Genomic DNA, 27724 nt, shown 5'->3' on the forward strand with positions numbered 1-27724 from the left:
GAAAGATCAGCACAGGTTGATTTTGTAAAACACTGCAAAAATTCAAAGTGACAATGATTGATGGGGTATAGGAACAGGGGCTCCATAAAGAAAGTGGGAGACCATAAATTGGAAGTTCATTGCTCACTGTCACACAGGGAATGAAAGACACAGCCTGCAGCCTACCGACGCTGATACGAGGTGGACAGAGGCAGCCAGCCCCTCCTGGGTTTTTGTTGTCCGGGGATATCCATGAAGAGGAGAATCTCTGACCCTAAAGTCTGACCTCACGTCAACTCAGGATGGCCCTCGGAGGGACAATTTTTGAGCACTTAGTATGTACTGGCATTGAATGAGCCACTTCACCTACACTGGTCCATAGAAGAGGCAAACAGTGCAGACTTGGAGTGTGGGCTCGTAGTTGGCTGACTGGGTTCAAATATTGGCTCATGCCTTACAAGCTGTCTGAACTTGGACATCCAAGCTCTTTAAAATTTCCTTTTCCCAACCTATAAAAGGGAAAACTGATGGAATCTACTATATTAGGAGGATTCAGGGTTTAGCAGAGTGGCTGGCTTATAGTAAATATACAGTAAGTAACTATTATTACTAAGTTTCTTTTTATCAAGTGAGGAAACTAAAAATCAAATAGGGTAAGCAACTTGCCGCAGATGGTACTCACACCCAGCTTCATCTGCATAAGGATGTCTGTGGTTCTGCCACCTTCTCTCCACTGATATCTTAGGTCTTCTTGGACAAAGAGTAGAGATCCTAAATGAAAAAGAGAGAAAGAATAATGCCTTCAAAGTACAGCACTAAATCATTCCTGGCTTCTGGAACATTTTTTTTCCCCTTCAATCCCATTGTCCTACCCGTCAGTGAAGCCATTTTCCTTGCACAAGTTAAGCCCACTTCTCCGTGGAAAGACAATGTCATCCATCCCAGACACAAGTCATGCTTAATAGAGAATGGCAGGCCAGGGTCATCCGCAAAGCCGCGTGGAGCTCAGCCAGGCCTCCCACATGGAAGGCGAGCTCACTGCCGCTCAACCCCACACCTCCTGGACATTCTCCAGGAACGAGTGACAGGTCCTGCCATGTGGGCAGCTGAAGGCATGGGGGCGGTGGGAATAGTACAGGAGATGGAAGAAACATCGGAGACGAGCAAAAGCCAGACAGATGGCATGGCCTCACTGTAGGTGGCGAGGAAACCACAGCAGCAAGCTGGCTAAACGGGCATATGCATGGCTGAAAGGACCAGGAGAGGGCAAACAAAGTCAAGTCCCAAAGGCACCAGCTTGGTGAAGAACAACCGCAGCCAGGAAACTAAAGGAGACGTTCATGGACCAGTGACGAATCAAACTCCAGTGGTGTGAGCAGCTTGGGACTGACGGGGAAGGGGGATACGGGACAGAAGTGGAATAATCAGAAACACGGAGCAGGCAGACGTTTAGAGTAGGAGCCAGAAGCCAGCCTGGCCGGGTCTAAAAAATCCCGAACAAGAGACCACTAACCCAGGGACGGCGGGCGGAGTTAGGAAGCCTAAATGCACTAACACCAAGGGGTCTTCTGATGTCTCAACAAGGGTGAGGGACCAGATGGATTTCTGTTGGAAGCAGTCACCATCCCACTTCTCCGAGAAGCCATTGTTAATGGGCATATGCACATATATACAAACATGCAAGTATATACATATACACACATACATATTCTCAGATATTCAAAACAGGATTAGGCTACACGTATTGAACATATTATCCCATATTTTTTCACTCAACTGGATCAGGGACATCTTTCAATGTCAGTGAATTGACTGCCGCACGATCATTTTAGTGGCCTTGCTGTATTCCATCATGTATGTGAACCACAACTGACTTAGCCACTCTCTACTGCAGGGCATGTATGGTAGGGTTGGACGCTTTTTCACTGCTATAAGCCATACTGTTATTATCATTGGTTTCCTTGGAATTAATTCCTGGATGTAGACTTGGTGAATCAAAGGGCAGAGGAATTTTTAAATCTTTTACTGTATAAGAAAAAAGGGGGGGGAGGCGGAGGCTAAACCACTTTACATTCTCACCAGCAGTATGAAAAGGCAGTTTTCTACACACCCTTCCCAACACTATATGTTATCATTACTTTGCCAATTTGCTAAGAAAAAAAAATGCCATGCCAGTTTTCTATCTGCAGTCCTCTGCTTACTACAGAGACTGAACATTTTTATAAGTGTATCCGTAGCCAAGTGCAAGGTTAATCCCCCTACAGGAAGATGTCATTGAAAGGGGTGGGTAAAACCGGTTGGCTGGCTGCTCAGACCCGGCCTCAGAGAGAGATTCCTTCTTCACACTCGCAGGTTCTATCATGGGTTCAAGGGGCTGCACCTCAGCTTTGCAAATGCAAAACCTGACTTCTTCTATTCACCGAAGTGTGTTCTCACTCTGGGAACAGATGTTTGCTAAGAAAATTCACGGGAGATGGGTTGTTACACCAGGATGCTAATGTTATCAACTTACAATAAAGAAGTATAATCTTTCCAACAATGGGAATATTCATGTCTGAGAAACTAGGATACTCCCTTCTGGAAAACAAACTAGGAATCCAGTTACTTGACGAATAAAAACATATCCCCAGAGACAGAGACGAGCAGCAAGACAGCATTTCTAGAGACCAGAATACATCTGCAGGCAAATTCAGAGTCCACCGCGCCAGTGAATTCTATCTCTAGCTCCACATGTCTTCAGGACAGTTACTGTCACCAAGTCCATCCAGAGATCAACTCCCTTCCCAGACGTGGCCAGGAGAGGGTCTGTGGCTGTGGACGACCCACATGATGATCCAGCTAACGACTTCAGGTCCAGTCACCTCCTGCTCTCACCTACAAAGTTAATCAGTCACACATGGGCACAAAGCCAAGAGCCTCCACTGACGCCCTGCTCTAACCTTCTGGGCCAATCAACCAACAATCTGTATCCTCTATCTTGGTCTGTCTCTTCTGTCTATCTAGGTCTTGGTCTTTGTCTCTGTCTCTCTGCCTCTGTCTGTCTGTCTCTCACAAACACACACAAACACACACTCTCTCTCTCTCCCCGTTTTTTTGTTTTCTCATACCGTGGTCCAAATGTTTTCTATTTTGCTTTAGCCGTCTTTTATTGCATGAATCCACGTTTTGTCTCCCCACCTTGTACCTGTCTGAGACCGCCCACTGGTTCTCAAATTAGGATGTATGTACCCTGGAGGGTTCACCAAGGCTGGCCCAGAGTTATACTTGGAGCCAGGGGATAAACATGGCTCATCTATGAAAACTCATTTTTCTAAATGTTACATAATTTTAAACATTTTGAAAGTAGATATGTAGCAGAATACAAAATGAATGAGTTCTTCATAGCAAATATAATTTTTGAAAAAAAAAGAGACAAAGAAATTCCATGTTGCCTACAATTGCTGATTAAACTCCTAACCAGTCCTCAGCCTCCCGCACCCACACCCCACCATGGGAGGGCTATGCACCCCAGTCCTGTGCCTCTTAAGAACACTTTGGTGGGAAAGTTTAGGAAGCACTAGTAATCCCTTGGGGTAAAGGATAAGAGCAAAAATCAGACCTGGGCTCAGACAGACCTGAGGTCAGAGAGCCCTGGGGTCAGATGGACCTGGGGTCAGATGGACCTGGGGTCAGATAGACCTGAGGTCAGATAGCCCTGAGGTCAGACAGACCTGAGGTCAGATGGACCTGGGGTCAGACAGACCTGGGGTCAGATAGCTCTGAGGTCAGATAGATCTGGGGTCAGACAGACCTGGGGTCAGATAGCCCTGAGGTCAGACAGACCTGGGGTCAGATAGACCTGAGGTCAGATAGACCTGGGGTCAGATAGACCTGAAGTCAGATAGACCTGGGGTCAGACAGACCTGAGGTCAGACAGACCTGGGGTCAGATAGCCCTGAGGTCAGATAGATCTGGGGTCAGACAGACCTGGGGTCAGATAGACCTGAGGTCAGATAGCCCTGAGGTCAGATAGACCTGGGGTCAGATAGACCTGGGGTCAGACAGACCTGTGGTCAGATAGCCCTGAGGTCAGATAGATCTGGGGTCAGACAGACCTGGGGTCAGACAGACCTGGGGTCAGATAGACCTGGGCTCAGACAGACCTGGGGTCAGATAGATCTGAGGTCAGATAGCCCTGAGGTCAGATAGACCTGAGGTCAGATGGACCTGGGGTCAGATAGCCCTGAGGTCAGATAGATCTAGGGTCAGACAGACCTGGGGTCAGATAGCCCTGAGGTCAGATAGACCTGGGGTCAGATAGACCTGGGGTCAGACAGACCTGTGGTCAGATAGCCCTGAGGTAAGATAGATCTAGGGTCAGACAGACCTGGGGTCAGACAGACCTGGGGTCAGATAGACCTGGGGTCAGATAGACCTGAGGTCAGATAGACCTGGGCTCAGACAGACCTGGGGTCAGATAGACCTGAGGTCAGACAGACCTGGAGTCAGATAGCCCTGAGGTCAGATAGACCTGCGGTCAGATAGACCTGGGGTCAGACAGACCTGGGGTCAGATAGACCTGGGGTCAGACAAACCTGGGGTCAGATAGACCTGGGGTCAGACCTGGCTTAGAAAACAGCACCCCCTGGGTGCCTTCGAGTGAGTCACTTACTACCTCTAAGCTTCAATTTCCTCATTTGCTAAATGGGATAATAACAAAATAATTGATGGAATGTTTGATTGTCGTGAGAGTCTATAAAATTTGCAAAGCTGATTTTTAAAAATTGATTTGTAACCCATCGCAGCTTAGCTCTTGGGCTTCCATTTCTGCTGATTGTGGAAAATATTTCACCCTTCAGCGTAACATAACTTGGTCTTTTCTAATTCAAGACTTACTTTGGGGGTAAAGATTGACTTAAATTCAAGGTTCACCCCTCAACCTTCTGGGAGGCATCTGTGTACAAGGGGATTCTTCATGGTATTGAGATGGAGTGGTGTCCATCCAGTCAGCCCTCACCTCCCTCCGCTGGAGTTCACCTCTCTGCTGGTCCACGTGTTGGGTGGGTTCACATCAGCCACAGCCGCAGCCTGGGCCAGCAAGAGGGAGACAGGCCTCCTTGCTCCATACCTGGGTTGATCTAATATTGGTGGCCTCTGCTACTGTGCCTTGTTCTAGGTGGCGTGCTGCTTTCCTTAGCAGCACTCAGCTGTCTCCCAGCCTTTCAGTGTGTAGACCCTCAGTGAGGTAGCCAGGGCTCCCTGTAGCTGCATCCAGGGGCACAGGACCTCCAGGGCATGCACCTTGGTGTCTCAGTCACGCATCTCCCAGGGCAGCACACTGGCACTCATTCCTGGACTGACGTTCACACTTTCTCCACTCAAGGGGCTGGTGTCTTTGTAAAGCCTAGTAGATATTCTTCCAAGGGTGGGAGAATACAATCAACTACAATCAACTCCAAGAACAACCTGGAACTCCAGGCAGGATGCAGGGCCTTTGAGATCAGCTCTGAGCCCCAAGCTATTCAAATAGCAGTTGCACAGCAAATAACAGTCATCATGTATTACCAGTACAAGAAGAATATGATAAACAAAATTAAATAGAAGTCTTGTGATCGAAAGTGAAATAGCTACTGCCAAAAAAGACAGAGAACACTTCTAAACTTGAAACATACACAAATCATGCCTTGAAATTGACTCTTATCTCTAGGTATCATGAGAATTAACTAATGTTGCACTCCTGGAGAATATAAGTGATATATAAATGCTAAACAATTTACATTTGCCTAACCACTTAGGATGCATACCGAAATACTGTGCAATACTGATCTTCTAGAAGATTAATCCCCCCTAAAAGCAAACGACTTCCACAGTGGCTTGATAAATGACAAGGAAATAGCAGTTTTATGACTCTCATACTGATGTTCTGTGCTACGATGGAACAAATATTAAAAGAGAAAAATCTATTGATATCTCCAGGATAAGATTATGGTGCCTGGGTAGCTGGTACTTTCTGAAGAAAGCCATACCAACCGAACAGCTTTCTCTAAAGGCACTGGCACAGGAAGAAATGGGTTTGCTATTTCGGTGAACATTTCATGAACACTTAGATGCTGGTGCTGTGCTACATGTTGGGAATACAAAGGTAAATAAAGTGATTCCTGCCCTGAGGTCGCTTGCCCTCACTTGATATTTTGCCTTTGTCCTTTCTTTATCTTGCCGTCCCCGGGACTCTCCCAGTCTCCCCAAACTCAACAACCTGGCAGTCATCCTGCACCCCTCCTTATCCCTCAAGTGCCAAATCCAATTAGTCACCAAGACCCAGGGTCCCTCCCACTTGGTTGAGAGTGGCCTCTGAGGCCATAACTCCCCGACACTTCCAGGCTGCCTTGGCACTGGAGAAGGCCCTGAGGCACAGAAGCAAGGAGGACCTGAAGCTGTCCTCTATAGCCATGGCTGAAATTCCAAGTAGACCCAGGGATGTGACAAGGGGCACCCAAGTATCTGCTCTACCAGTTGTGCTACTCAAGGAGGACCACCGAGCAGAGAGATGACGAAAGGAACATTCAGTGGGGAGACAGTGAGGATAAGGACGGATGGAGGAAAAAAGAGAAAGAAAGATGGTAGGAACATGGACAGGAAGGAGACGGAAACGGGAAAGAGTCCAGAAACCAAGGGAAAGGGAATAGTTAGGACCCCAGGAAAAGCTCAGTCCCTCTGCTGATGAACGAAGAGCAGAGAGATTTTCAGACAAATGGGATAATGCCACTTAATGAAATAGGGTTAGGAGCTCTTAGAGGTCTCCGGTATTAATTCAAGCAGAGTAATGGAGGTGGCAGTCAGGAGGGTATTAGGAAACACAGTTGAAAAAAAGACACTGGGTTTCACCCCCAAATACGGTCATATTCTGAACAGAAGAATCTGAGAATCTTCAGTTTAAATGTGCAACTTCAAGGAAGAATAAGCAAAGGCAATGACCTGGCTCGTATGTCCCACAACGCTGGCAACCTCTACTGCTAGAAAAAGTGTCTTCCTGCAATGGTCTGAGATTCCTAACGAAATGTGACTGGGGGGTGAGAGTGGGGGAGGGAGCTGGCACCTGGAAGTTCTCTCTCCTCCAAAACCACCTTTCTCATCAGCTCACGGATGCCTGTAGTTCCAGTTTTGTTGGTGGAAGGGAAGAAATGAGTGACCGGGTGTTGAATGCCGATCCCATGCTAGCTCTATGCCAGGGGATTTACATACGTTAACTCGTTTACTCCTCATGGTACCCTCTGAGGTAAAGATGTCTAACCCCCATTTCACAGATGAGAAGATTAAAGCTGGGAGTGGTTAAGAAACACTTCCTATATCACACAGCTAATAAGAGGCAGAGCCACAACTCGAGCTCTGTCTTTCTGTACCAATGTCCCCAGTCTTTCCCCTGCACCATGTTGTGTCCATCGGGCTTAACACTCTACCTCCTGGGAACAATGGCAATACCCCTAAAAAGAATCACACACTTTTAGACGCCACTAGCTTTGCCCGTTCATTCAATACCTGTCTATTTAGCACTTTGTTGGATTCATTCATTCACCAGGTATTTACAGAGTCCGACTAATGTGTCAGGCGCCATGCTTTGGGGATAGCACAGTGAATGACCAGCTGTGATCCCTCTGCCCTGGTGGGGAAAAGGGACACAAGACAATTAAATAAAAGAATTACAAATTGCAAATTCGGAATGTACTATGAAGGAAATAAACAGGAGGCTGGGTCAAAGGGAAATAGGGGAAGGGTGGCCCACATCGGAAGAGACATTCAAGACAAGCTCTGTCGAATGAGAGGCTCAGGCATGGTGCTGGGAGAAAGGGATTCCAAGCAGCAGAAATAACCCATGAAAAGATCTGGAGCATGAAACAAGCTTAAAGAAAGCTCAACTGACTGGACAATGGTGAGTACAGGAAGCAGGCGTGTGCAAGGTGCTTGAGAACAGGCGGGGCCCCATCCTGCAGGGCTCTGTGTGCTCTTTGGGGACTCTGGGTTTTGTGCTGTGTGCAAAGGAAGCCGTGAAGGATTACGACCGGAGAAGGAATGTGATCCAATTATGTTTCTAAAAGATTTCTCCAGCTGCACGTGGAAAACAGACTCTCAGAGGTCAACGGTAGGGACAGGGAGAACTGTTAAGGAGGCTGCTGGAGTATTCTAGAAAAGAGACCAAGAGGGTCTGGATTAGAGTGGTGGCAATAGAGGTGGAGGGAAGTGGCTGGCTCTGAGATCCTCTGGAGGCTGAACCAAAAGGACGTGCTCACACGTAGGGGAAGTGAAGACAGAGGTGACTACTGGGTTTCTGCCGGAGAAATCAGATGGATGATGGAGTCGTTACTGAGGTCGTAGCTCACAAAGGTCACAGAGCTAAGTAAGGGGGAGGATTGGGACTTCCCTGGCAGTCCAGTGGTTCAGACTCCACGCTCCCAATGCAGGGGGCACAGGCTCAATCCCTGGCTGGGGAACTAAGATCCTGCATGCTCCACGGCCCGGCAATCCAATCAATCAATGTAGGCAGTGTGATTCCCCAGGCACACTCACCACAAAGGCATCTGCCTCTAGCTGGCGACAGAGACGGGTAGCTCATTCCCTTATTACTCTCCTCGGCCCTTTCCTGCCTAACTTACTGCTCTCCCTCATCCCCACAGACGTCCTTGCTCAGGACCTGGGATGGCTCTCCTCCCTGCACTGACCTTGTCCAACATGGTGATGATGCTCAGAGAGGCAACTCTCACGGTGTTGAGATTTCACATCCCCTCCACCCCCTCACAGCTACAGGGTTAACATTACCAGCACCCTAAATCTTGCTCCAAATCCCCATAGGTGCCCCGACTCCAAAACCTGGGCTGGGAATATTTAATTTAATATTTAATTTAATATTTAAACCAGACACTGATCAGATCAAACTCAGGTACTTTGGACGTAGGTTGACATGGCAGAAGAGCAAAGGGAGTAATCACTGCTGATAAAACGGAGAAAATGGAAGAAAAAGCTCTTTTAGCTTAAATTGTTTCCTATAAAACAGTTTTGAAGGTAAAAGGTACTATCTTCTTGTCAGTGTCAACATTTCTCTCGCTGGGTAAGTGAAATTATGTTTCTGTCAATGATGAAATCTCTCCAAAAGGGAGGTGACATTTTGCTTGGGTTCTGGCAAGGAAAGACTGGGTCTAATGAAACTGGTAACTACACGGACGCATAAAAAAACATTTGCATAGGAGGCAAGCAAACATCACCCCATTTCTACTGTCTGCAATGAGTGTATGCCCAGAACTCTTAAACCCTGCCTACGCTAATATGGCTCAATTGATTTGATGAGTATTTTTCACTGAATTTCTGCCTGGTGTTTGGGTTAGAGATAGAGCCAGAGACTGTATGCTACTGCTTTCTCTCTATCACCTATTATCCAAACTCATCACTTGATTTTCAGCGACCAATATTCAGATGCCTTTGCTATCTGCCCCATAACCTCGAGCAGCACCATCTTGCTGATCCAACCAGAGCCACAGTCTATCACCTGTTCATCTGAGCTCAGTTGTATCACAAAATCAAAACCAGTATAAGAGATGCCAGATCCTGCATGAGAATTCAATATTCAAGGCTCCTGATCTGAGGAGGCACTGGTTTTCCAGCTGCACTTCCTCTCCCTCTGTGTGATGGATGGCATGCCATCTGAGCCCAGGAGAGTTAATGCCCTCACCTCTAAGTAGGAATCCCTAAAACTTACAGCTACAAAAAGGAACCAAAGGAACTGCTTTGAAGGGTTAAAAGCAATTCCCTCCTGGAGGAGAGAACCAAGGCCCCTTTATTTCATAGTTGCTGAGCTGAAGCCTGCAGTTTGCTTGGCATCTAGCGTGAGTTTGTGCCCAGAAAACCAGAAATGACAAATAGAAGCAGAATCACAGCTTGGGCACACATTAATATGTTTGGACTCAGAAGAGGTAGAATTCTCTAAGATATTAAGGGGCATTTTTGTCCCACCTTAGAGTACAGCTCTGACGCTCTTCTCAGATCTTTTCATGGTTGATTTTTCTCAAACTAACAGTTGATCTAAGTCATGGGTGCATTTTGGAAAGTTGTAAATGTGGAGCTCGAACCAAGCTAAAATTGCACATGTATGAGAAACAGAAAAGGCTGGAACAAACAAGTGAAGGAGAATTCAGAGGGAAGAGTTTAACCATGTCCACGGATCCATCCAAAGAATATAAGCAAGTGCCACTTTTATTCCCAGTCACCCAAATGAATATTGGGAATTGAAATTAAAAAGCACTTTTTCTAAATGATGCCATTATACAAAGCATCATCACATTTTCTCCCACTCCTGTCCTCTTCCTCTTTCCCCACCCTACCCTGCCTCTAAATAAATCAAATTTACAACGTAAGATGTGGCCGATGATAATACGCAACATTATTCTGTGAGCCATCAAGACAGAAAAAAATGCTGCCAATTCAACCCTGACACACACCTTGGTTTCAGAGATGTTGAAATGTGAAAAAAGGGTTCATCTTAAAATCTATGAACCACAGCATACACACAGGCGCACACGCGCGCGCACGCACACACGCACATCATACGCGTCCGTGTATTCCTCTAAGCAAGGGTAGAAAAACTGTCATCAAGAACCAATTTTCCAAACAGGCTAGATTTGTGCCGCCCCTTAAAAGGAGGGTGTGGGGAATTTGAACTTTATTTTATGGCATACATTTGCTGCCTGAAGACAACTCGGAACACCACTGACAGATAATGGACCACATTTCATATCTGAGAAATGTCTTATTTTTAAAACTGAAAGCAGAGAAAGTCATTAGGTTTGCTTTCACTCTTGCCACAGAATGGCAGGGCAATTTTCATCATACCTACTCCTTTTTTTTTTCTTCATTTTCCATCTTCCTCTTCTCTCTTACATTCGCCTTTATTCTTGCTCTCTTTTTTTTTTTTTTTTTTTTTACTTGAAATCTAGTTTAGGTGTCTCCATATCTCATTAACGTGGTCTGCCTCAAAGGTCCTTAATAATAACTTATTGTACATGTTTATTATACTTGATAGGAAGTAATTTTATTGAAGCCCCTTTTGTTTCCTCGTTTGCTGATAATCTTGTGTCTCCACACCGGTAATACTGTCCCTAAGAAATTAGTATTTTTAGCATTATTCTTGTTTGTTATAACCAGGGAGATGATAATGAGAATTCATGAGGCTGCAGAACAGGTACAGTGACTCCATCTCTAAAACAGCCCAGTGCCTAACTGTAATGAAGATGCTTTGTATTTATTTGGCATAATATTCCTGACACCTAATAGTGGTCATTTTCTCTCCAACACTAAGGATTTGTTTAGATCGATTACTCATTGCATTGGTTGTTTGTTAAAGCCTTATCTAGGCCACTCATACAAAAGATGGGTGCCAATTAATTGAAGTTTAATCATTCATCAAGTCAACATTTATTAAGTGCCCGATCTTTTCCCAGACATTCTAGCAGGCACTGCGGATAGGTCTTGGCAGAAAACGGAAACATATCCGAATTAAAAATAGCCCAATGTATTTGTCCCTTCCAGCTGCTATAACAGAATACCACAGACTGGGTAGCTTATAAAGGATAAACACAGTTCAGGAGGCTAGAAGTCTGAGATCAGGGTGCCATGGTCCGATGAGGGCTTTCTTCTGGGTCACAGACTTCTTGTTGCATCTTCACACGGCAGAAGGGGCTAGGGAGCTCTATGGGATCTTTATGAGAGCATTAATCCCATTCATGAAGGCTCACCCTCATCATCTAATCACTTCCCAAAGGCCCCAACTTCTATCACCATCGCATTGTGCATTAGAATTCAAAACGTGAATTTTGAGGGGAAACAAACATTCAGAGACCATAGCATCCAACAACCTCCAGACAGTTAAACTTAGCACTGTCCCTTCTAAATTTCCTCCATTTGATGAGCAATTATCACCTCCTTCTCTGGATCCCTGTTCCCCTCAACTAAGACAGCTCGAGCCTGTGCCACAAAACATATCCTTAATAAAAAAAAGAAAAACGGAAGCATCATTTAGAGGCATAGCTTATTCCATTCCTTATGTCTTCTGCTTCATTTCTCTGAGGCCTTCAGACAAAAACTAGAACATGTTTCAACTTTACTTTAACCATATATTATGGAAAATTTCAAACATATAAAGTAGAAAGACTAGACTATGAACCCCAAGTACTTATTCCCAGCTTCAATAATTATCAACAATTCTGCCATTTTTATTTCATCTCTGCCTTCCACCTTTTTTCATATTGGATTTCAAAACCCAGATCTCCTACCATTTCACCCATAAATACTTCAGCATGTATTTCTGAATGACTGGGATTTTTTTCTCTTTTTAACTTCACCATAATGCCATTATCTCATTCAACAAACTTAACAAGAATTTCTAATTATCACCTCATAACCACCCTTATTTTTCCCTGATTGTCTCAAAAATGTGTTTTTATAGTCAATTTGTTGAAATCAGCCTCCAAAGTTTGCAAATAGCATTTGTTTGATTAGTCTTTTAAGTCTCTTTTAGTCCAAAACCGTTTTCTCTCCCTTTCTTCTCCATGCCATTTATGGACAAATGACAAATTGGTCATTTGTCCAGTGGTTGAATGCATCCTCGTGGTGTCATCCAACATGTTCCCCTTTCCTCTGTATTTTCTATAAACTGGTAGTTGGATCTAGAGATTTGATTCCATCTAGGTTCAATATTTTTAGCAACAAGATGTTATGGACCATGCTGTGGTGTCCTATTGCATCACATCAGGAGGCACAGAATGTCTGGTTGTTGCACTTTTTGTGATAATCAATGAGTTCAGGTGATGTCAACCTGATTCACCCACTAAAAAGTCTCCCCATAAACCTTCACCTAGTGTTTGTGTAGCCATTGATAATCATTGCCTAGAGCCACTATTCCATCAGAGATTTTTCCAGTTAATCAATCATTTCATGTCACAAGTATACCACAGAGTGAAATAACTTACGCTGGTATTGATTAAACTAAATCAGAAAAAACTACGGTTAAAACATTTTTTAAAGCACTGAAACACACTTGAGACTGTTATCTAAAAAATAAATAAATAAAAGTAGGAGAGTTCAACCTATAGATGTCTACTCCTCTTTTGAAAACAAAAACTCCATTTTAACTGAAAATTTCCTAGACCACCTACTTGATAGCACTTGCCTTTTAATACCTATTGATTAGGAAGATGTAGATGATGAAAAGCTTCTAAATTCAGTGACCCACTAAACAGATTTCTAGTATATTAATCATAGCAGTAGTCTACACACCCCTGAACTATAGCAAAGCATGTGTCCTAAGGATAAAACATAATTTTAAATTATTCAAGATGCAATCTTTCCCCCTTCTGTCTTACATCCCAAACCATGCCCTCTGAAGAGCTGATCACTGGTGGGACTGGTGGAAGGAAAACTTCTTCAGGCTGAGTGTCACAAAAAGTCTGTGGGACCTTACAGAGAGCAAAGAACAAGATTTTCTGGACAATGTGCAACAACACGGATGGACCTAGAGATTATTATACTAAGCACAGTAAATCAGAAAGAGAAAGATAAATACCATATGTATATGTGGAATCTAACATATGACACAAATGAACTTATCTACAAAACAGAAACAGACTCACAGACATAGAGGACAGACTGATGGTTGCCAAGGGGGAGGGAGGGTGGGGGAGGAAGGGATTGGGAGTTTGGGATTAGAAGATGCAAACTAGTATATAGAGGATGGACAAACAACAAGGTCCTACTGTGTAGCACAAGGAACTCTATTCAATATCCTGTGATAAACCATAATGGAAAAGAATATAAAAAAGAATGCATATATGTGTATAACTGAATCACTTTGCTGTACGGCAGAAATTAACGTAACATTGTAAATCAACTATATGGCAATAAAATTTTCAAAAATTAAAATTAAAAAAATTTAAAAAGATTTTCTGGCCAGATTTTCTCCCCTCTCCACCCTTTGATATTTTCAAAAGAGAATGCAGAAGGCTCACATTCCTATTCCAATTACATGACTTACATACGTATGTGTCAAATATGGTGTTGATTCAGTCAACAATGTTTTCTTACAGATCTACAGCTCGAGGCAGCCCTCTTTTCTTCCCCCACTGGGGTCCACAGTCCAGCAACTCCCTATATGGGTCTCTGGTACTTTGGTTCCAAACACTTCAACCATAGGCTCTACTGCCATCACCATCCTGCGATAATATTAAGACTACACTCCATAAATCTAGAAGGCAAACAAGTATGGTCCCCCAGAGAAGGGCACCTTTTAAGCTAGAAGTTGGTTCCCCAAGACCAACTAGATAGCCCACAGCAGCATCAGTCCTAGTGGCCATCAAGGTAAGGAGGACAGACTGATGGTTGCCAAGGGGGACCAATGGCCTACTCTCCTGCTGAGGCCAGAAGCACACACGGTACAATTGCCTGGTTAGGCTGATTGCTCACAGACAAGATAGGAGGCTAATCTGGCCATTGACCTAAACTCTGATGTCTGCAGCACACATTCATAGGGGCCCCAGACTCAAGCCTCCTTCCTCTGTATAACAGGCCATTTGATATTTCTGCTGACATTCTTCACTCAAAGGTATTTTATTCCAGATGTCATGAAGTGAAACTTTTGAAATCGTGAAGCGACTTGTTGCAAGCAGAGCTGGCTTTACAGAGATGCTGAGATGAGGACCAGCTTCTATCCATCGATCAGAAAGAATCTGCAAAACATCTTAGATGAAAGACAGCTACGAAAAGGGCTGGGGAGGCCGAGTGGACCTGAGTAGAATGCTGAGGATGGCAGCTAAACAGGGACTCCAGCTCCAATTCTGTTATAGAGCACTTTTCCCAATATTCAAAAACCAGAGGGAACAACTTGCCATGATCCAAAGGGCTAAGTCTACTCTCTTCATCAAGCCTTGCCCAATATTCCTCTTAACATGTTTTTAGAACTGCTCAACCAGAACATACGCCTAAAATGCAAATCAGGGGGATGGGGGGAAATAAAGTATCATGTTGTCACTGATTCCAGCCTATTTTTAAAAATATTTTATTCCTTTTTAAAATAAATTTATTTATTTTATTTATTTATTTTTGGCTGCATTGGGTCTTCGTTGCTGTGCGCAGGCTTTTCTCTAGTTGTGTTGAGCGGGGGCTACTCTTCATAGCGGTGCATGGGCTTCTCTTTGCGGTAGCTTCTCTTGTTGTGGAGCATGGGCTCTAGGCATGCAGGCTTCAGTAGCTGTGGCTCACGGGCTGTAGAGCACAGGCTCAGTAGCTGTGGCTCATGGGCTTAGTTGCTCCATGGCATGTGGGATCTTCCCGGACCAGGGCTCAAACCCATGTCCCCTGCATTGGCAAGTGGATTCTTAACCACTGAGGCACCAGGGAAGCCCTGATTCCAGCCTTGAGGAATGAATCCTGACAAGAGCCACGTAGCATTTTCTTAGAGAACCCCTGTGTCTTCCTCCTTGCCTCTTCCAAATGAAACTGGACAGTAATAAAGCCAGGCTCAGCATTCATTCATTCACTCAACATTTAATGGACAGCCCTATGCTAGGAGGTACAACGATGAACAGGACAGATTGCTGGTCCACGATTTCCTGATCTAACCAGCGATATCGAAAGCTATGCCACTAACCTCGGAGCCTCACGGTAGGACGATGCTACAGGAGAAGTGAGTCTCTCGTGCTGTGGATGCAGCATTCTAACTGTTCAGTGGGCCGTGAGGGAAAGCTATGCAGGGGCATGCCTTTGGAGTCTTGATGTTTGCTCCTGATTTTCTGCAGCTGCAGGTGTGGCCCTGGAATAAGAAGAGGCTGGATTCTACTTACCCTGCAAGAAACTCCATGTCTCAGCTTTCTGGGTTTTCTGTGGTCAAAGCTCTTGCCCAAGAAGGACAGTCACCTGAGGAGAATGATTCCTGTAAAAAGAAGAGAGCGACTTAACCGAAGCTAAGACCTCCTCCCCAGGAGGACTGTGGAGGAAGAAAGAAGAAAGGTGACTCTTAACAAAGATCTATTGCGGATGGGTGCAGGACAGCAAAGATGCGATGAGAAAGCTGAAGTCCAGGCCCTATATTATTAATTAAAATTTTTATTGCAGTACTTGTAGATTTACATGCATTGTAAGAAATACTACAGAGAAAATCCCCTGTATGCTTTTCCCAGCTTCCCCCAAAGGCAACATCTTGCAAAATCACACTCTACTGTCACAAACAGGATATTGACAGTCATATAATCCACCAGACTTATTCCAATTTCCCAGTTCTACTTGTACTCATTTTTGTGTGTGTCTATAAAGTTCTATACAATTTCATCACCTGTGTAGATTCATGTATTCATCTCAACAGGAAAGAAAATGCACAGCTCCAACACCAGAGGATCCCTCATCCTGCCCTTTTATGACCACAACCATCTCCCCTAACACCTAACGACCACTAAATCTGTCTTCCATTTCTAACTATTATCATGGTCTGATTGTTATATAAATGGAATCCACGATACTGGCTTCTTGGGATTGGCTTTTTTTGCTCAACATAATGCCCTGGCTATTTGTCCAAGTTGTGTGTGTATCAACAGTTTATTCTTTTCATTTCTGAGTAGTATTCTATGGCATGGATGCACCATAGTTGAACCCTTTACCTGTTGAAGGGCATTTGGGCTGTTTCCCATTTGGGTCTATTATGAGTGAAGCTGCTATGAATGTTCGTTTCCGGTTTTTCCAATGCTGAGGGACGTAAAATTTAGAGTCTACATTCTGGGACAGACCCCATTGGTAAATGGCCACTGTGCACGGGCAGGCTGTGGAGGTAAAGCATTTCCACCCCTTAGATGCTGGGCTAGCTGCTGAGTCCCGGAGCTTCAAGGCCCATCACCATGTGGCCCCTGGTCAGCATGAGGACTGGATTGGAGGAGCCTCAGCAGCGCTGGCAGGAAAGAACGCCAGGTGTCCCCTGCTGCTCAGTGTGGCCTCTCCAACCAGGAAGTGCCTGGGCAGTGGCCGCAATGCAGATTCCTGGGCCCAACCCCAGAAATTCTGATTGGGTCACTTCAAGGTGAGCCCAGCAATCTGCATTTATATGAAGCAAACCAGGTGCGCCTCCCTTGGCTCCTCCCCCTTCCTGGTGTTCACACTTTTGTGTAATCTCCACTTCAGTGTGGGTGGGACCTGTGACTCGATTCTCAGCCAATAGAATATGACACAGGTGATTAGGTTATGTTATACAAGACCCCATCTGGCTAGGAGACGTGCTCTAGAGACACTCCATGCTGGCTCGATGAAGTAAGTAAAAACCGCCGGTGGCCTCTAGGAGCTGCGGCAGCCTCCAGCCTCCATCACCAAGAAGTCATGACCCTCAGCCTGACAACCACACCTACCTGAGTGGGCTTGGAGGTGGATTCTCCCACAGCCCAGCAGTCAACATCTTGACTGCAGCCTCATGAGAAAACAAGCAGAGTGGTGCAGACACTGTGAAAAACAGTATGGAGGTTCCTCAAAAAACTAAAAATAGAGCTACCATGTGATCCAGCAATCCCACTCCTGGGCATATGCCTGGACAAAACTACAATTCAAAAAGATACATGCGCCCCAATGTTCACAGTAGTATTATTCACAATAGCCAAGACATGGAAACAATCTAAATGTCCATCAACAGACGAATGGATAAAGAAGATGTGGTGTGTGTGTGTGTGTGTGTGTGTGTGTGTGTGTGTGTATAGAGATATATATAGATAGATAGATAGATAGATAGATATATCATGGAGTACTACTCGGCCATAAAAAAGAATGAAATAATGCCATTTGCAGCAACATGGATGCAACTAGAGATTATTATACTAAGTGAAGTAAGTCAGAAACCAAGAAGAGGATACAGCTGAGCCCTGCCCGGACTCCTGACCCACAGGAGATAACAAATACAGGTCGTTTTAAGCTCCAAAATTTGTGGTGCTTTGTTACACAATAGAAAATGAATACATCATGTGTTAGGAACTGAATGTTTGGGGCCTTGCATTATTCATCGGTTGGGATCGAATCCCCAGTGTGATGGTATTTGGAAGTGGGTCTTTGGGAAGTGATTAGGTCCTGAGGGCAGAACCCTCATGAATGGGATTAGTGCCTTACAAAAAGAGGCCAGAAACATAACTGGCCTTCTTTCAGCCATATGAGGATACAATGAGACGTCATCAGTCTACAACCCAGAAGGATCTAAGACAGAACCCTGCTGGCACCCTGATCTTATACTTCCAGTCTCCAGGACTGTGAGAAATAAATGTTTATTGTATAAGCCACCCAGTCTATGGTATTTTGCTATAGAAGCCCGAGCTGACTAAACACCAGGTGAATTCTCCTGGCTCTTGCCAAAGAGAAAGTATCAAAATCTCATTCTCACGTATAATGGAATAGAACAAGGAAATAACTTGATGTCAAAAGCACCCGACTCTGCCATTTACTTGTATAAACTTGGGTAACTTCTTCAGATCTCAGTTGCTTCATCTATGAAATGGAAATAAAAATAACTTCCTCATGGGAAAAAAATTTTCTACCCAGCAATAGATAACCAGTATACTGAGTGGTTCTGATGCAGAGTGGTGGGCCCTACCCTGGACTGTACCTTGAGAACCACAGACCAAACCAAGGTGGGGCTGAGCCTCAAGTAGAGGGCAGTAAAAACCTGCCTCAAACCAAACCCTACGGTCTTCTTCTTTTTTTTTTTTTTTAAGAATCTGAAAAAAAAATTATTTATTTATTTTTTTACAACGGTGTGTTAGTTTCTGCTTTATAACAAAGAAGAACCTAGGGGTAAGACAGGAATAAAGACACAGACCTACGGTCTTCTTGACATGAAAGACCTGCTTGTCCCCTGGGGGGAACCCTTCAGTTCCTCAGAAGTACTCTGGAGTTTGAGTAAGGACTGTCACCTGCCCCCAGGCTGCCATCTGACTCTCCCACCCAGAGGTGGCCCAAGACTCTACTTATGGAATCAAACAGCAGATACTTTGTATACAGTCTGTCTCCTTTTCCCACTCTCTGAGGTAGTGGGGAGCTTCTGGAAAAACCTTTGGGGTCTTAAATGCCTCTACTAAGTTTTCTAGTATCTAATTGGTCACAGCATCAGCTTTTAAATGGCAAAAAGACGGACAGGTACAATTATGTGTATACAAACACATATATACATTTATTTGCCTTAGTATCTTCCTCTTCCTACACACAAACACACACAGAGGAACGCAAGCACCATAACATAAGGGCAGGGAATTTTTCTGTAGTGTTTAATGATGTATCTCCTGAGCCTGACAGGTATTTGTAGGAAGGAAGGAGGGAAGGAAGGAAAGAGAGGGAGGGAAGAAGGGGGTGGGGTGGGGGGAAAGCTAGACTAATCAGTGAAATTAATCCAATATTAACGGATGATTATAGTTTCCTCCTTTCACACCCCAAAGAAGTAGTTAGGAGAAATATTCCAGGGCTGAATATGGTATGGGGATTCATATTCCGAAGGCAGTTGTCCATCCCCTTTCGGGGACAGCAGGGACATCTTAACTGCATATTTATCTGTCATAAGATAGCCCTGGTGTCCTCCATCAGCCACAGTGTGCAGCCAATTGAAGACAGCACGCATATGTTTAGAAAGCCCAGCAGTGACACACCACTGTTCACCCTGAGACTTCTGCTCGTGATAATCCACTTCCTGTCAAACAGTGGATGGCCCACTGGGGAAGGGCCTTGCTGACGCACGATAGCCATAACGGGCCAGTCTCTAAAGAGACCACCCAGTATGAAAACTGACTAATAACAGAGTCAAGCCTGAGAAGGAAGCTTCTCTTTTTTTTTTTTTTTTTTTGCGGTACGGTGGCCTCTCACCGTTGAGGCCTCTCCCGTTGCAGAGCACAGGCTCTGGACGCGCAGGCTCAGCGGCCATGGCTCACGGGCCCAGCCGCTCCGCGGCATGTGGGATCTTCCCGGACCGGGGCACGAACCCGTGTCTCCTGCATCGGCAGGCGGACTCTCAACCACTGCGCCACCAGGGAAGCCCGGGAAGCTTCTCTTTAACTTTCAATTTCCTACTCTGGCTGAAGACAGATGTTTAATTTGATTTCAACATGGCTTTCTGAAGCTCTAGATTTCTCGAGCAGTAAAACCAGCTTCGTGGCAATCTTTTTCCTCCTTCACCACTTCCTTAGCTTGGGGGATCAGATTCTTTCCAATCTGTCAGATTCAGACGAATCTGATGAGCTTCCTGCATTATTTATCCTCGAGTAAATGAGGAAAACCATTAACAGCTTGCCTCGGATCTCTTGGCAAATCTAACCACTGAGCACACTGATGTCCTGTTTAATCAAATAATTTATCTACACAGAATCAACATTTCTATTCATACTTCACATTAAAAAGAAGGAAAGCAAGGCACTGTCACACATTCTCTCCTTTAATTCTCAAGAGATATAAATTTGTTCTCCTCCCTCTTAAGAAAAACTTCTTAAATTGCTAGTCTTTCATTTGGAACCATCACCTCTCTTCACTCTGGGAAGTGAGGGCAGAAGAAAGGGAAGGTACTGGAACATGCACTGACCGAGGTCTGCCTGGCATGTGCTGCCTGTGTGTGCACGTGCCTGGGAGAAAAGGAAGGATTCTGTCTTGCACCAGATACCTTCCCTGCACCTTCCCCAGGCTCCCCTATTTACCCGAGGTTCCAAATGAGAGATCAGAGAGCAGCACTGAGGCAGGCTGTCTGCCTCCTGGGTTTTGGACAATGCGCTCTGACTCCCTGCCTCTGTACATTAACCAAAAAATATCAAGTGCTCATTATGTGTAAGGCACTGAATGACAAATATGTGAAGACAGAAGATCACCCAGTGGGGAGAAGGGAGTGACCCTGGGCCACACTCAGCGCTGGGCACTGACACACATTTTCCCCTTCAATTCTGACAAGATACAAATTTGTTCTCCCCTATTTAACCCATGCAGAAACTGACGCTCAGAGGAGTTAAGTAACTTGCCCAAGGTCACACAGCCAATAATGAACCCAAGCCCATCTTCTTCCTGCTACATCACAAATTATCCCTGGTCTGCTGACTATTAGCTACTGTTCTTCCCCATGTCTTTGTTCCCTCCATTCACAAACAGTCACCACTTTATCTGGGTTTTTCTTCTTTGTACTACTACAGGATTAGGGTTACTCTCTCCCCAGATAACTTCCAAAAGGGTTATTTTATGTTACTGCTAAATGCATCCAACAAGTGCGGCCAGATTTTGGGAGAATAGGGTGATTCATCATCAAAATATGCAATGTAAACACCACCCGGTACAGCTGTACACAATGTAGGATATGAATCTTTACGTCAAGAGCTGAAAAACAGCCGCATAGCACAGGGAGATCAGCTCGGTGCTTTGTGACCGCCTGGAGGGGTGGGATAGGGAGGGTGGGAGGGAGGGAGACGCAAGAGGGAAGAGATATGGGAACATAAGTATATGTATAACTGATTCACTTTGTTATAAAGCAGAAACTAACACACCATTGTAAAGCAATTATACCCCAATAAAGATGTTAAAAAAAAAAAAGAGCTGAAAAACAAGTGTGTGACACCCCCCTAAGAAGAACAAATTTTGGTGGCACAAACCCTTAAAAACATAACTTTTATTTCTTCAATAGGGGTCTTTCCTTAAAACTGGAGAGATAAATAACCAAAGAAGCAAACAAATAAATGAATAAATCAATAAGGCTTCAAAGGAAGTAAGGACCATAGAGAAAAGCTAATGTGTTCTTTCTCTGCTGTCACTGATCAAATCAGCAACGCTCTCTACCGCCGTGTGGCAGGGTGTCTCTTGCTCTCCTGTGCATTCACCCCTAAGAGCAATGACATTTGCTGATTACACCCATTTGGTTTTCAGAGGCCAAGGTGGACTGTATTTGCCTCTTCTATTAGCCTAGCAATACCTCCCTGTATTTTTTGCAGTAGATTTTCTGAACAGCAATAGGCTCTAATCAGTCTTCCTGGCTTCATTTCTCAGAATCTCAGTCTCCTCAAGGAACATTTCAAACCTGACTTATCATCATTACCAGATGCTAAATAGTCACCAGATTGCATATTATTTATTACACCTAGTTCATGTCCCTGTTCTAGACTCGTGGGTCGAATCACAGAGCATGTGAAAGACTGTCCCCACAATATGTCACGGAGACTCTACTATAATGCAGAGTCACATTTTGAAGGAAGCATTTCACCCCGCACGGGATAGCTCTGAACAGCAGCTGAGTCCTACGTCTCTTCAAGGCTCTGTCCCATACCCAGGCACAGGCTCCCAAGCGGCCCCTGAGCTGCACGCCTGTCGACGCAAACAGCAGTCACTTGCCCACCTCTCTCCAGCGGGGCCAAAGCACACCGCCACGTGCCCACCCCACCCCGCCGTCTGCTGCTCTATCACAGAGCCTGGCAAGCAGCTGTAGGAGAAAGTGATTCCAGGTCATCCCTGTGTGGGCAGAAAGCACCCAAAGGTTACAGTGAGGTGAGAAGGGGTCACAGGACTACCCTTCTGGGACAAAACGACACTCCCACTTTGACCCATTCTACAGAACAAAGAGCCCCCAGTGGTGACCCTTTGAAGGACACAGGTTGCACCCTGCCTCCCTCAGGTCTCCCAATAGGCTAGCAGTGGCTTTCTATACCTCCCAGCCCCCTCCTCTCTCCCCCAAAGGAGGGAAACTCGCCTCAACCATGCACAAGTCATGGTGAAAGGGGTTCCAGCTGAATTCTCTTCCAGGGAAATGTCTCTAACTTATCCAGGGTTTTGTGCTCTAAGAAGACCTTTCAAAGCCCTGACTGCCCAGGAAGCAGCTGTCTGATGTGGGTGGGGGGATAGAAGCAGGCTCAGCCAGGTCTAAAGACCCAGGAGACCAAGGATGTGTTCTGTATCACTGCAGGTGACAGAATTAGAACCAAGAAGTAGGTGAATGAAGGGTTTCTCCTCAATACAAGAAAGAACTCCAAACAGAGTTTGTCCCTTTCGGGACAGTCAGGCTTGTGGAAGGGCTAAACAAAGGTTGGGTAATAACTTCCAGGGATGGTGCACGAGAGGCAAACCAGGAACCCGCTAAGACCTCTTCCACCTCGACATTGGTGTGACCCTGAGGGGCTACGCACATGAAACTCACAGGGCCACAGCATTCCACACCTGCAACGGATTTCTGAGTTCATCATGTCTAGAGGCTGCAAATTAGCACCCCCAAGTTGAATTCAGTCCAGGGGAAAACTTCATTTTGTTCAGAGTGTTGTTGGTTCACACAGGTTTATTGTTACATGCCATATATTTGAAAAGTAAATGATTTCATATAAACCTCTGGATTTTTCACCTTCTCTTTAAAAAGGAATTAGAAGATCTGGTCACATGAGGTCTGCATTCAGCTTGAAGCTGACTAGTGGGCCATCCCCTTTAGATTGGGCTGTGCTCTGCCTCAGTCCCCACCATCCCCGATTGCCCCCCAGCCTCACAATAAAGTTGGTGTTCTGTTGGCTTTCTGTTTCATTGTTTTGTTTTCTTCCCAGTCCTCTTTATCCAGATGTATTTTCTGTCTTACCCCTGGGGCCAGGAGTGTTTGCCACTGCTGGCCTAGTGAAACCTTGATGAACTGAGGCTCAGAGAAGTTAAGTGACTTGTCCAAGGTCACACAGCCAGCTAGTACAAAGCAAGGAACAGAACACAGGTTTTCTCATGGCCACACTGCCAGCCTAGGGATGGCTCATTTCTCTGGATTGATTCAACTATTTACATCGAGGGTGGGCAAACTGCCCCTCTGCACTTCCATTTAACATTTTCTAGGGATCAAGTTTCCACATTTTCCCTTAAAAAACCAATAACAATAGCAAAAAAAAATAAACCTTCTTTCCAGCTGACTTTGCAAATAACCAGCATCCAAAGACCAAACACCCTTTTGTGTGTCCAATAAAAAATCGACCTGATGAACATGTACGATTTCAATCTTCCTTGTAAAATCAGGAATAGGCCAAAACCTTATTATTTCAGACTCTGCCTTGATAGTCCAAATCAATAGTGCAAACGAGATTTCTGGGGGAAAATGTGAAAGTAATTGGCAGAACACACAGGTGTTAAGCCACCAGAAGCACGTTCAAAGCAAGGAATTAAATACAAATAATTGATAAGCTCGTTACAAGTCATCCTTATCTATCTATATATATATATGTATTAGGGGCTTTATAAGACATCTCTCTATAATCTAAATTGAGTTACTGCCCGTACTTGAAAGTGACATAACTGCACATCTCTTAAAATCTTCTGTAATCAGACCTATAAGCTGATTTAAGCTGCCTATCTCCCAATTAGTCAGGATTTGTAAGGACTGAGTAAACGGAAGAAAAGCCTTGTTACGGACTTTTAAGTTGTTTCTTTCTTTTTTTAGCCACGCTGTGCAGCATGTGGGATCTTAGTTCCCTGATCAGGGTTTGAACCCACACCCCCTGCCTTGGAAGCGCAGAGTCTTAACCCCTGGACCGCCAGTGAAGCCCCAGGACTTTTAAAGCTTTTCCTTGGCGGGTAGGAGATCCCTTTCGGCAAGGCCTAGGTTTACTCACTCGGTCTGTGTGGTAAGCTGAGTTATGTTTTGCCCTGGCCCTAAACAGAGATGCGGCTTGGGTTGACTTGCTATCTGGTCCCCTCACAGGAGGGAGTTGGACTTGGCTAGGTCCGGTCACATGTCACATTTATGCTCACATCTGAAATGAGACTAATTTTAACAGAGCAAGTTAAAAGTAAGATTGCCTCATCGCTGAGGCCACCGATATTGAGCTGTCAGATTAGAAAACTGGGGTGGGGGGTTACCTTCACTGTCCATTAAGCCTAACACTCAGGGAGACACATAACAGACCAAGCAGTCACTGTGGGCTGCCTACCCAGGATCCATTCTCCTTTCCTCCTCCTTAGGAAAACCCACATTGTGGTCAGGTATCTAGGATTGATAATCAGCTAGTCCAAAACAGATAGACTTACTGCTGTGTATAGAGAACATCCATCCTGATTGGTGGTGTCCAAATTGTGCTGGATGTAACATTAAGAATTTCAGTTCTCTCCCCAGATAGTCTAAGAACCAGTCGTGACTATAGAAATGTATCAGCCAATCACAGTCATCCTATCCTTCTTGCCAGTGACTGGTTCAGGTACCCTGAGTTTAGGCAGTCAGTATAGAGTATTCCCACTGTTGACTGCTATTGGGCCAGGGTTGGGTCCACAATCTAAACCACCCAATCAGACTGAAGAGAAGGAATACTTAGTCCATAATTGAGGGAATGAGTTTTCTCTCATTCACAAAGAAGTCACTTGTCTCAGCTGTTAATGGCAGCCCTCTTGAAACTCTGAGGACAGAGCCTATACGTGGATAAGGGTAAGCAGGGGATAGAGCCACAGTCCCAAAGATTCAGGTACTGTGCCTGGAGCCTGCCCTACTTTCTGTCCTCCGTTACAAGAAATAGTACATTTCCTCATCGTTTAAAATACTTTAAGTGGGATTTCTATTCCTTACAGTCCAAGGTATCCTGTATTTACACAAGCCAATATATTCAAAGCAGGTTAGAGGGACTTTCCAGGTGAAGCCAGTGTCTTAACCCACCCTCACGCATTTTTAATCAGAGGAGATAGAACAACTGTTGGCAGCTGCCGAGAAAGTTCAAGGTCTTTAATGAACCCATACAATGCACGCACACATGCTTGTAACTGGATAAGGCAGGGAGGCTGGCGATGTGGGGAAAACATGGATCTGGAGTGAGACAGTCTCAGGTCCATCTCAGCTTTGCCTCTTAAAAACTCTGTGACCACAGCAAAGCGTCAATACCTGTAAATTATGGGATAAACATATGTCTTACAGCATTGTTCTGAGAAGTCAATGAAATGCAGCATACAAAATATCTAGTGCACAAGATAGAAGATCGATAAGTAAAAGACATTTTTCCTTTTCCTTTTGCCACCCAAGAAGTCTTTCCAGACCCCCTGACCCAAAGCTCCAGGCACCCCATTTGTTCCATTTTCTATTTCATCCCTTTCCTTTCTTCCCCTCTAACCCCACGCTTGTTTAACTCTTTCTATCCATGGTTATGTTTTGTGTGGTTGGTGTATGTTTTTCACTGATTCCATTTACTGGCACTTACTCTGTGGCAGGGGCTGTTATGACATGTAATGCTCACGACCACAATCACCCACTGAAGAACGTGATATGCTTGTTTTACAGTTGATGAAAGGAGGCCCAGAGAAGTGATATAAACCTGCCCATGATTTTTTTCAAAGTTAAGAGCAAGGAATTCGAGGCCAATGGGACTCCAAAGGCTGTGCTCTTTTGCTACTTCATTATCCTGTCCATCCAAGGAATAATTTATACTATATAGCTTCCAGTGGACTGAGAGTTATTCAAAAGTATAGCCATTGTTTTCTAAGGGAAGGTAGGTAATGCAAGGACTGGACAGTTGCCTATTCTAAGACGTCATTGACAACACCCATTTGGGGCTGCCAGTTGTGCAAGCCTTCTTGACGCCTGAGATACACAAAGAAGCAAGAGACATTGAGCTGTTAGGAACTATGGTAGTGTTTGTTCAAGTCTTTATAGGCCAAGGTTGAGGCCTCAAGAAGAGGACTCAGGGAAACCCGGCTGGAGTTTAGTCCAAGGAGAGAGTCTGTTGGAGGGCAGCTTCTAGCCAGCGGGCCGGGCACTGACAGAGCCCCCTACATAGCAGAGCGGTAGATGGATGGGACTGACAGTGAGAGGTCAAAAGCCAGGCTGATGATCTTGAACTCTCCTTTAGAGGGGGGATAAGCATCAGTCCCATTTTGCCCAAGATTGAGGGGTTTCCCAGGATGATAGACATTTGGCGCTAAAATGGGCAAAGTCAGGCAAACAAGGACCTGTGGACCATCGCCCTGCTTGGAGGCACAAGGCACCTGGGAAAGGTGATTGAGCAGGAAGGCAGTGTGTGTGTGTGTGTGCGTGTGTGCGTGCGTGCGTGCGTGTGTGTGTGTGTGTGTGTGTGTGTGTCAGAATTCATAGTTTCAGGAGACTCCTCCAGCTGTAAAACTTAAGGCCTCAAGCCTCACTGGCCCTTTAGCGGGTCAGGTTGTGTGGTGTGTCATTGCACCCTGGTTTGCTTGTTCTGGGAATCAATGTTCCAAAGTTTCTGAGCTGAGATGGGTCTGCCTGCTTTGCTTTGTGAACCTCAAACTTCACACGATAGTGTGTTCCAAGAATTGTTGGAGAAGGTAAGACCGTTCATTGCTAGAACTGAATTTAACTGCATTAAAGAACACTGAGGAATCTGACTCAGTGCAGGAGTTGGAATTCACTCGTCACCGATATCTAGCTAGGCAAGTGACCCTAAGCACACTCTTTACCTTCCCTAAGCCTTGGTCTCCTCATCTGTAAAATAGGATAAAAATCCCACAGAGCTCACAGGGTTACTGAGAGAAGTAAAAGAGATTATGCATGAAAGGCCCTTAACAGGGTGCCTTGGAATGTATTAAACATTCAGTGAATAGCAGCTATTGTTATAATCAATCACAGTGGTGGTTTTTGTTGTTAAGCATGGGAAAGAAGCAGGATTTTATCCATAGTGTTTAAAGGTCAACATCCTGAAACATTTCCACAGGGTTGATTTTGAGGTGAAATAAACCAACATGAGGAATCTGTCACATAAACAGAAGTTGACCCTGGGTCCCTCAGACTTGTGTTAACGGT

The sequence above is a fragment of the Grampus griseus genome (assembly GCF_964374135.1).
Source record: "Grampus griseus genome assembly, chromosome: 7".
NCBI lineage: Eukaryota > Metazoa > Chordata > Mammalia > Artiodactyla > Delphinidae > Grampus > Grampus griseus.